This window comes from Sphaeramia orbicularis, chromosome 9 (genome assembly GCF_902148855.1).
Source record: "Sphaeramia orbicularis chromosome 9, fSphaOr1.1, whole genome shotgun sequence".
NCBI lineage: Eukaryota > Metazoa > Chordata > Actinopteri > Kurtiformes > Apogonidae > Sphaeramia > Sphaeramia orbicularis.
In genome coordinates, this window is record NC_043965.1 from 52753178 (window position 1) to 52765452 (window position 12275).

The 12275-nt window shown below is 37.6% G+C and overlaps 1 protein-coding gene across 1 annotated transcript in view; it reads right to left on the reverse strand.

Annotated features, from left to right (window-relative positions):
• The window catches only part of adamts3 (ADAM metallopeptidase with thrombospondin type 1 motif, 3), a 414286-nt gene that overhangs the window by 298529 nt on the left and 103482 nt on the right, over positions 1-12275 (reverse strand). The window lies entirely within an intron of this gene.

Below are 12275 nucleotides of genomic sequence, written 5' to 3' on the forward strand. Positions count from 1 at the left end.
AGTCTTATCTAATCTAATCTAATCTAATCTAATCAACTCCTGAAGGGACTGATTGGGAGTATGGGTAGAGTTGGACTTATAAAAGATGAAGTGCCAGACCAAAATACAACTGAAATGCAACATCTTGTAGTTTTTGTATTTAACAAGTGGTTTAAATATAAACTACAGGCAGGGCTCAGCAAACTTCACTTTTGAACCTCTGCCTGTCTTGGATGTCAACTATTTCCTGTGGCTAGTTATTCCATAGTTCCATAGTGGCGGGGAGGAATGTCCTACTAAGGCTGCTGGTGTTTGATCTGATTGGCTGTAGAGCAGGTTTATGCTGGGACCTAGAGTGCCTAGAGTGAGGGAGGTTTATGATCTTGAGTGCCCTTCTTTGAATCCAACCATCTCGAGTGGGTAGGTGGTGCACCCATCCAGACAGTTGAGGCACATTCCATGCGTGATCTGACCATGCTTTTGTAGATAGTGGCCCTTTATTCTGGATTCAGGTAAGGAGCTACTTTTCTCAGGAGACCTAGTCTCTTGCCTGCATCTGTAGCCATCTTCTTTAGGGCCAAAACACAGTATTCAAAATCTCTCTGAGGTGACTAACTCTCGCACATACAGCAATATTGACAAATGTGCTCTGTCCCTAAGTCACTGTTTGATAGATTAGTGTTGCTAAATGACCCACATTTTTACTTGGCAATCCATTACAGTTAACTCTCTGATGGGACATTACTGTGTTTTGACTCTTTAGTATGAGTTTCCATGTCAGCTCTTTCTTGATGGTGATACCTAGCAGTTCTACTTCATTCACTTCAGTGAGTATTGTATTCATGAAGCTTGGCTGGGGGTGATTTCCAGCTGCATTCTTCAAACTGCTGAACGTGACACTTCTGCATGTTGATGCACCGAAGAGGACATCCCACATTACTGCCCATTTCTGAATTTTTTCCAGATCCTTATTCAAGGATGTGGCTCCCATGACCCTTTCCCATCATTTTGCTGTTTCATCTGCAGGATGGCTGTGTTGGACAGCTTTTCTCCAAGATCATCAATGCACATGAACAGTAATGGGTTGAGGATTGAGCCTTGGGGGACTCCAGCATTAATTCCTTTTGGACCACATGTCTTTCCATTGATGGTAACCTTCACTTCTCAGTCTGCCAGGTAGTCTTGTAGCCATTTCAGCAGTACACCTCTCAGGCCAGTGGCTTCTAGTTTGGCCATTAGACCTTTGCCACTGGTGACATGAGACCCTTTCCCACCGCAGGAACTTTTGCAGGAACTTTCTGTATTACCCTGAAATTTCAAAGTTCCTGGTGCGTTTCCACCAAAAATTACCCGGGTAAATGACTTTCCCCCAGCCCCGAATTTACCCCGAAGAAGTGCCTGGTAGGGAGGTAGTACTTTTCAGATTACCAGGAACTTTAAGGGGCAGAGCTGTGTGCTGGAAAACACTGAGTGGTGGACTCAACTCGCAGCATTTCCGCATTCTGTTTACAGCCAATATTTAACTCATTTAATTTCCACAAGCTTTGTATTTTGATAATTCGGAAAATGGACCAAAAGAGAAGCTACAACAAGTGGACGGACGATGAGGAAATTCAGACGGACTTTGAATCGCCGACACGAAACGAGCGAGTAAAAGCTGTTGGAGCCAAATATAAGACACAAGCCTAAAGAAATATGAGAAAAGAAGAAGAAATTCATGCAGGATTAAAAGAAACTAAAGGACCACAACGGTCGCAGTGGATCCGACTGTCGAACAAACCAGTGGTATGTATATCACAGAAATATTCACTGTTTAGTTTGTTCAATGCTGTAACAGTATCAGCGGCATCAGCTGTTTAGGCAAAAGTGAAGTCCAGTTAACCTAATACTAACTGGTCGACAGTCTCACGCTAAACCTAAATCACAGAACTGGATGTATTCGGGTTGTCGCCGTGAGCTGAACACCGATTTATTCTTTATGTATTGTGATTTCCACCTGAAATGGACCAGACAGACTCGCCTCTTTTTCCGAACCTGCGGCTCATTTGTGCGCTTGTCCATCGTCTACTGCTGTTTACAGCAGCCCAGGTCAGACATGTCACATCACACTGGTAGGAATCTGTCATGTGTTCCGTTATTCATTTTAGCATTTTCATTACTTTTCCTGTAGGAAAGTGAAAAAGGGACCGGGACCATGGACTTCCAGACTGGCTGTCCTGGACCAGCTGGACCACACACTGGTTCAAAAGACTGAACCTTTCACATATGTTTATTTCCCTTTTAATCTCAAGGCACCTTTGTTTTGTTTCAATTTTTAATAAAAAAAAAAAAAATCTAACCTAATACTGTCTGTTCATTTACAAGGCATCAAAATATGAGTAGAGTATAAGTACTTTTATAAGTAATATGCAGTCAAATTAAATGCAGGCATTTGAGTAAATCTGTCTGACTTTAGGGTTGAACCTGGACTATATCTATAAAACAGTAGAAATGAAACAGAACCATCCATCACACATAAAGTTAGATGTGATTTAGTTTAAGGAATGAAAAGTTGAAAATACATGTTCTACCATTTTTAAATACAAATTAAGGATATGTAATGATGGTTAACTGCATTTAAAATGTATTCCAGATGGATTAAGTGATTCAGCAACCAGTAAAATGTTAAACCCAAACTGTCCACTTAAAGTACTGTGTCATTTTATAGTGCTAGAGGTTAGTTTGTGAATGTACATGAACTGGACTACAGTTTCTGTTACTGCTCCCTCATACATCATCAACCTGATTTGAATAAATTACCTTGAACTTTTGGGTGCGGTGGAAACACAGTTACCAGGAACTCTTTTACCCCAAAAAGTTCCTGGTAAATAAGTTCCTGGGCCTTTTGGTGGGAAAGGGCCTATGGTGGATGCTAAAAAGGTAAAAACTCTTACGTCATGTTTTCCCTCAAAATGCCTTAAACATGCATACATCAGGAGAGTATACCCTCAAACCCCTCTAAGCTCAGGCTTTGAACCTCTGTATTCAAAGAACTCTGTAAATAGCTACAAAGAAGTGCAAGACAATTTGTTGATGCAAAGAAAATTAACAAGCTCTTCTGAAAATTGTTAACCAGTATTATTATTTATTATTTGTATCCAAATATGATGTGCACATGTTTGTTTCAGCTCCCCACAATCAGAATTTACTTTTTTTCTTGACCAATATTTTTGGAAATTGTGATTTTCAGTCCTCAGACCATCAAAGAAACCTGATGTTGCCCTTTCAGTGGGTATAGCAGGTTTGATTTTTTTTTTTTTTTTTTCCTTTCCATGAACCTTCTGCGACAGCAACCCTGCTGTGCCAACACATTTGCCAAACAGAATTCAAAGCAGGAGCTATGTTTTTGTCCGTCTGAGCACTGCTGCCTCATTCAGCATCTGTGTAGAACCACTTTAATACCCCTGTGGCTGAATACAAGCAAACAGAGAAAGCCGAAAAAAGTAACATCTTCATGCATAAAGGTGGGTAGAACAGTTGTCATTAAAAAGATTGTTCAGTAAAACAAGAATGCATTCAAAAGAGTCCTGGTGTCCTGAAAAATCAACATGTCTAAGAATATGTTCCGGTGATTAGCTTTGGTTGTCTTCCATTTTGCACACACCTAACATTCACACCGATAATACACATGGATCACTCACACCTTTTATTGGGTTGTGGCATCATTTCAGATTTTGATCATTTAAAATAAATTGTGGCTAATAGTTCTTGATGCCAGGCCATGACAGCTGTTATGCTCCACACAAGCAGACTTGAATCCGGGGGGAAAAGAATGTTGAGTTTTCATGATGATGATGGCTACATTCAAAATTAATGCAGTCCAACCTGGCATGTTTGGGGCTGTCAAAATGAATGCGTGAAATACCACAAACAACAAACAAATATGGATTAAAAGTGCCACAAGGATAGGTGATATATTTAAAGTGTTTACTCATTCATTCTAAAAATGTTCACACAAGGGTGAAATATGTATTCTCTGCATCTTGTTTCATCATGTCTCCTTCTTGCAACAATAACCGCAGCCAATTGTGCGCAATTACACATACAAACCATTTGCACCTCCCGTTGAGACGTGTTAAATATAGACGCAGCTTCTTTGAACAAAATTTCTTTCGGGTTTGATAAATCACTTTGCGTGTGCTAAATTAATATATTCACATTTTCTCCTCCCAGCACATGCACAACTGCATGTAAACGCCCCATATTGCATATTCATTGTGGCAAACATACTAACTGGATGCAGACGCACTATTTTGCACCTTTGAAAGATGCAACTGTTAGTAAATCAGTTTGTACATTTTTTTGCGTGTGCAATGAGTTTGCACACATTTTAATACACGCAAAACTTTAGTAGATCTGGTCCATAATGTAAATTCATATGTTCATTTATAGACTTCTAACACCATAATTTGGGTTTAATGAAAGCACAGAAGTACTGTAAGGCTACATATAGTATTGTAAGGTTTCTGCATGGAGGTGAGAGCATAGTAACATATTTTTGTTTTATCTATAGCTCATCCATTGACTTCACAAGGTGTGTTCCCAGCTCATCCAAAGTTTAGAATAGTTCATGGATGTACAGTGTTTGAATAAAATAGTTACTTGTGAATCATCAGTTTGAGACTGTCATCCAATTAGGGATGCTACATGCACTGAAGTGAAATGAGTGAAATCTAAAGTGACAGAAAGTGTGCAACCATAACATTTGTGATTTTGTAGTGTGTACAGCTACTCAGTTACACTTACTGAATTTTCACAAAAATGAACATAATGCCGTGATTGACAAGTGTTAGTACACATCTCTGTGCATGCAGGTTTTTAAAGTGATGTTCAACAACAATATGGATTTGAAGTAGAAAGTTACCAAAAACAAGGGGAGAGACAGACAGCAAAAGAAGTTACAAACAAAAAAACCGGTGTAGTTACTCGTCATCACTGGAGCGCATGTTCCTCACCTCAACATCTTTGTTTTGTCAGGGCTCAACAGGAAATAAAAGATGCTCAAATTAACACCTTAACCATACCATACCTTAACCATACACCACCAGGGGATTCTGCATCTTTGTTTCTGAGGAGCACATTCACTGTGGGTGTTGTCATATTTAACACTTTCAGCCCTGTGACCCCTGGTGTAAATGTAAAAATGTAAAAAGACGTGTTTCATCCCTGACATTAGATAGAAAAAATATCAGACTGTCTTTACCATCATACCCTAAGTAACACAGACATTTATTTGGAGCTGTTTTTCTACTGTACTGTTAATATGTAATTGAAACAAAGTTAAGTTACAGTGAAACACTTGAGTTTCACTTTAAGTTTTCCATTAGGTTGACAAAATGTTACCATCACAAGTTCCACCTGCTTAGATACTTTCAACAAGTGAGCATTCCTGAAGAGGCTGTTAGGAAGGATCACAGGATTGTATTCTCCTCCCCATCACACAGATGAAAGCTGGAGAAGCAATCTTGTGAAATCCTATGATACAAAAGCTCCTGCATTGGTTCAAGGTTGAAATCCAATCACTGTCAAAATATCACCAGAGAGGCTGAGAATTGAACGTGATGGCTCTGCTAAAAGGAGCAAATAATCTTCCAGTGCACCCAGCAGAATCAGTGTTGACCTACAGGATTGATTGTTTTCTTCTATCTGTGAGTTAAATCTGCAGTGATTGATAGTTTTCTTGGCATCATTGGGTGAAAAATTCCTTAAATGCCTTCTAGCATACTGTAATTCAAGCTGTCTGAGAAGGAACAACAGTTCTACGTCCAACTCTGGACTCTGTTTTTAAGCTGTAGAAAACTCTACAGATTTGACTATTCCTGGGTGTTTTGAGATATGCAGGATGTTAAAAAAATGACTGACAGCCGTGATTTCTGAATTGCTCAATACCACTCTACTCTGAGGCACCATGGACTATAAAAGGATTACAAATGTGTTGTAACTGGGTAATCAATAAGGGGGAAAAGACTAGACTGATCTGTTGCTTGCTCAGGAGTTCCTTATGCTTGGTATGCATTTGCTTCACATTCTAACTATGGCACTGGACTAAATGTGCATGTCAAGGTTTATCTACATTCTGCATTCATCGTCTCCTTGTACTAGTCATTACTTGGTTTATAGACAGGCATGCATTGGTGTCTTGTGGATCTGGGGCTCGTTTCTGCACTGGCTCATTAAATCATTAAGCCCAGCGCTATCCCCTTTCTGGGCTCGCTCTTTGTTCGTTAACAACCAACGCAACACAAAATGCATTATCCAGTTCACACGTTAGTTCCTTAACCCCAACACGACACAAAATGTGCTATCCCGTTTCTGGGCTAGTTGGTCAAAAGTGTGAACTTGCCCAGTTCCGCGACACAGGGCTGATTTTAACATAGACCTTGGAGGTCCGCATTAGACTAAGGATATATTCTTGTAGCTTCGTTTCACTTCATTTCTGTCATGTATTTCCTTTGAAATATTATTTACATTTGAAAAAGAAGATTTTTAACAGAAGTTTGACAATATTATATCAGATTATATCACACTTTTCCCATGGACATGTTGCACCAATAAAAATGAATTTACTGTGTGAGGATTGACCTGTTCACTGAAATTCATTCTCAGCATCGATTTATGTATAGGTATAGATTACTTCAAGACAAAGTATGTGTGGCTTTTAGAGATGAATGAATGAATGAATGAATGAGAGCGGTATGGGGGCAGAGCCAGTGAACCAGTGCCACACACACTGGCGGGTGTGTGTGGGTGTGTGTATGGGTGTGTGTGCACACATAGTGAGATATGAGTGCGTGGATGAAAGGAACAAAAAAGAGTTCAGTTTTTCTATACAATCTCTTTGTCTTGTTGTTGCTGTGGTTACGGCCAACAGTAACCATTTAGAGTTCTGTTAATAAAGTCACCAGTGCAGAATAACTCAGGTAATCTTTAGACATATGATATATAGCTATGTGTGAATAACTGAGTTCAGTTCAGTAGGGTGGGTGGGGCACATGGCGATGGCTGAGGGGGCACATGTAGTCAGATGAGGGTGAGGGAGGAGGTTACAAATAGCCTATAATAATTCTTCATTCTAACCATAATGCTGTCAGATGACCAGACACAGCGAGAGCGGAGGCATTGTTCTGGGTTAAATAGTGAACGCACCCACTAGCAAATACCCTTCAATGCAAATGGTGAGGTAACAATGGTTTAGCAAATGCAACGAACCCAGAAACAGATTTTGCATTCATTAAGCCTGTGCATTCACTGACCCATCATTAGCTCGCCATTTGCGTTGAAGGGAGCACAAACGGCTGTGTTCACTATTTAACCCAGAAACAAGCCCCTGGCTCATTCTAAACTTCCATCTTCTGTTTGTTTCTTCTCATATTATATATATTGCTGAGCATAACCTTGCTGAACTATGAAGTCAGGAAAATATAAAAGTGTATTTACAATGTAAATTGGCTCAGTTTGATATAGAACAAGACCACCTCTTTTGGTTGGACCAAGACCAGGTGTTTGGTCAACACTATGATTCTGGGGAGGTTTCACATCAATAAATTAGGCTCTGAACAAATCAAAGAGTCTGAAAGTCTGGACCAAATGAGGCAGATATGAATACTTCCTAAAAATCCCAAAAACTCTTTCATTTTTCTTTACGTAGGAATAGCAAAGACAATGATGAAGACAACGATGGACACAGCACTTTCACAATAGCTCATGGTCTATCAGCTGGTGAGATCAAAACAAAACACTTTGAGCCTGAATCCCAATCTGGATGTGGCCCTCTCAACTCTATACACATTAACACAGCCTTTTAAAATAACAACAATCTCTGCCAACACTAGTGTTTTAGAAATCACTAGAAATAATCTTCATAGGCTAATGCATGTATCAGGAAACTTACATGCATTTAAAAGAAAGTCCATGAATTAAAGTTTTATTTTCATCTACAATCTCAGGTAAAGTGGAAGTAGGTTACACCACAAATGAGGTGCAAAACTGATTTTCAGGACATGTTGCAGAAGAGCACAAACCTGATAAAAAGAAAATCTAAAGAAACGGGATTGACTGTTGTGTTTTATGTGTCAGCAGCTAGAGGTAGTGATTGTTCTTAGTGCTAAAATGTGACATCAGTATGTGCAGCTTTCCTGTTTCTCCCTGTGCACAGCATGTGTATCACACTTGGTATAATTAACATGTCGAGGAGAAAAACTATTTAACATCAGGGAGTCCTTATTTCTCTGAGCAGAGCCAGTGCAGAGTGCTAAGGGCGTCTCTTCTTAGAAAGTGATTTGTGAAAATGAGCGTCAATTCACATATCATTTTCACGTTTTTTTTTCCCCAATCAGTTTAGACAGTCCTCTTTACATAACTACCAATTGGACTGTTCAACTATATCCTACATAATACAAATGCAGTATCTGATGACATGCTACTACTCTTAATAAACTCCTGTGATCACTGCAGTCTCATAGCTTCTCTGTTTTCAGCAGTGATGTTAAAATGCTTTGACTTGTACTTCACTGTAGACTGTATGATCACAACATATTTTATTTCATTTATTAAAATAATGAAATAATAATGTAATGTATAAATAGAGATGTGAAAGGTGTAATCCTTTAAGAGCCAAGATGGGCTAAGGACCATCACTCAGACAACAAATGTGTGAGATTAGTGAATTATTTAAAGCAGTGGTTTCCAACCTTTTTTGGCCTTGTGACCCCATTTTAACATCACAAATTTCTGGTGACCCCAGACATTCAAAACAGAGACATCTTTTTTTTTTTTTTTTTTTTTTTTTGCTGAAATGAATTTGTTTTTGATCATGTAATAGTTTGCTATACTATGTTGTAAATAAACATTAATTTAAGAGGACATTCAGTCTATATATTAAATATTATTCTGGACGGAGGCAGAAAAGCCAGGTGTAGATGACTGCACAAAGGGAGAATTTTATTTTTCTTGGTCAGGATATGTACAGTCAGTCCAGCTTGGATTTACAAGGCTGACAATTAATACTGAACAAACAATAACTCAAACTATGAATTATGAAAGAGCTGCAGCATCTGAAACTGACCACAATGAACATTTGACAGATAAACAGAACCACAGTGCTTCAGTTTCAGCTTCACACTTTGTCATGTCTGTTATGTACGTGGTTGTCTCTGTCAACTCACCATATATTTTTTATTAGTAAGTTGTATTTTTTTTTTTTTTTTTTTTTTATCAATTACTAGAAATTTCAGGCAACCCCATTTGAATTCCAGGTGACCCCACGTGGGGTCCCGACCCCAAGGTTGAAAAACACTAATTTAAAGACATTTTTCAAAGATATATCCAAATCAGGATTCCTCAGAGATCGTGATTAGGATATTTCTGCCACTAAGGTGCAGAAAAGAGGGAAAAGACTGTCACTTTTAAAAGTGCATTTTCCATAAAATCCTAACTATTTCTTATTGGTGTTTTACTACCAGACATGGTTGTGTAGTTTCAGTAAATATCCAGGATGCTGCTGGAAATAGTTTCATCTTTTCAAAAGTGAAAATAGTTAAAAGTTCAGCGGTACTTATTTGAAAATGTCTTTTAGTACCTTATTCCTGTTCTGTTCACAGTAACACAGATATTTTTCTAAACAAATTTCTTTTTTGCCCTTTTCTTTTAAACTACAAACTGATCCAAATGCTCAGACAAACCATAGTTAGTGTTGTTCAAACTGTGGACACCATGGATAATACTGGACATAGAAGAAGGTGATCAGCAGGAATAAGTTCAGTTCTAAACTTAAGTTATTTTAAGTGTAGGTTAGTGTTGTCAAAATGAATATTTACATGAAGTCCATTCAACCATAACGCCAGTTTCATTCGTCTCCCAAAAGTATCAGTGCTGACCTCCATCTACAGCAGGTCATACACTGATTTAAACATATGGATGTGATGTCTCAGGTGCAGCTTCATTACACAAAGCAATAACTGACACAAGCAAAATGGGGTATGATGCCATCTATTTTGATTACTGAGTATAAAAGTGCACACTTTAGAAAGCATTTCTAAAAATCTCCATTTTTGTCACCTAAAATGCCATTTATATCTGGAAAAGAGACAAAAGACATAGAAAAAATTAATGAATTGAATTAGTAGAGAAATGGGGGGGCCTTAATATCAAATACCACATTAGCCCTGATTTTCTAATGCAACAAGATGTTCTAAGCACTCCTGTGTAATTTTTTTGAAATTTTCGTCCAACCCCCCCGCCCCGAAAATTACTTTTTTAACTCTGAAAATCACAACTTTGTCTTTGTCTTTATTTATTTATATTTTAACATGCAAAAAAACAAACAAAACAAAACAAAAACAAAATAAAACATTCAAATGGACAGAATCTATCTTCAGCACATAGAAGTCTGAATTTTGTACAGTCGAAAAGGAGTAGGAAGAAGTCTAAACTTATTTAATCCAACCCCTCAGTGCTTTTACACCTTTATCACTAACTTGATACAAGAGTCAAACAATACTATTTTCCTAATTTTAACATCAAACCACAACAAATATATAATGCAGTAACTGAATTACACCCAACAATATGATCATGGCAGTACAGTCATACAAACAGACTCAACAATTCAACCATTTTCTTCAATAATTACAGCAGATTTATCAGTACAACATCATCCATAAACAAAAAGGCCTCATTGTCATTCTTAAATACTGTACCTCTCAAGAACCATTTTTTATATCTTTTTATAAACTAATTATGTTTGATATTTGTTTTATCTCCACACACAATTTGTTCCGCAGTTTTCCTCCACAGATGGACATACAGAAACTTTTTAACCTAGTGCGTATTTTATGAATCTTTAAATTTAACTTTCTCCTTAAATCATAGCCTCCCTCTCTTTCACAAAACATTTCTTGAATATTACCTGGCAGTAAGTTATTCTTGCTTTATACATTATTTGAATAGTTTTGAATTCCACAAGGTCAATGAGTTTTAAAGTTTTAGATTGGAAAAATAGTGGATTTGTGTGTTCACGAAAACCAACATTGTGAACGATTCTTATAGCTCTTTTTTGCAGTAGAAAAAGTCTGTGTAATGAACTTGTATATGTATTTCCCCATACCTCCAAACAGTAACTTAAATAGGGTAAGATCAATGAATTATACAAAATCTGAAGGGATTTTTGATCTAATATCCCCTTTGCTCTGGCCAGGACTGAGATGCCTCTGGATAGTTTGTTTTGCACATGTTTTATGTGAGGTTTCCAGCAAATTTTATAATCAATTATCATTCCCAGAAACTTGTTTTGATTCACCCTTTCTATGTCTACACCCTTTATTTGTACCTTTACCGCATTACGGGTTTTACATTTACCAAAAATCATGAATTTTGTTTTACACAAATTTATTGACAACTTATTTTTCTAAAGCCATAACTTAATTTTATTTAGCTCTGAAGTGATTATGTCCAAAAGTTTCTGCAAATCCTCACCGGTTCCCAGAATATTTGTGTCGTCAGCAAATAAGACAAATTTAATTCGTTCAGACACTTTACATATATCATTAAAAACAATTTAGGTCCCAACACTGACCCCTGGGGGACACTACACACAATACCCAAACACTCAGAATGACAGTCTCCCATCATCACAAACTGTTTCCTATTCTCCAAATAGCTTCTAACCCAAAACAGCAGCTCTCCGCTGATTCCATACTGTTTCAGTTTATTGACTAAAATGTAATGATTTACAGTATCAAATGCTTTTTTTTTTTTTTTTTTTTTAAATCAATGAAAACTCCAACTGTAAATTTTTTATTGTCTATGGAATTTGTGATTTCTTCAGTGAGTTCAGTTAATGCTAGTGATGTTGATCGGTTGGTTCTGAATCCATACTGACTGTCTGAAAGTAATTTGTATTTTTCTATGAATATGTCTAATCAGTCATTAAAGAGTTTTTCAAGGATTTTGGAGAATTGTGGGAGAAGAGAACTTTCACAGCTTCTCCACTCTTTTGTCCAGTGCAATGTATAAATATGTTCATGATGGGCCATTTAATGATCTTGTAAGTGCCATATTGTATTGTAAGAGTACTTTGTACTATGAAAAGTCTAATGGCAAGGTCATGTTGTAGGTTAAAGGTCACCAAAATGCCTAGTTTTTTCAAAAATTCCCACCATTCCGACATTTTATCAAATATGTCCTCAGTTCTCTTCCCTCTGGGTTCCTGGTGGGATCCCCCAAGGCCTTTGGCCCTTTCAGAGCCACATTAGAGACAA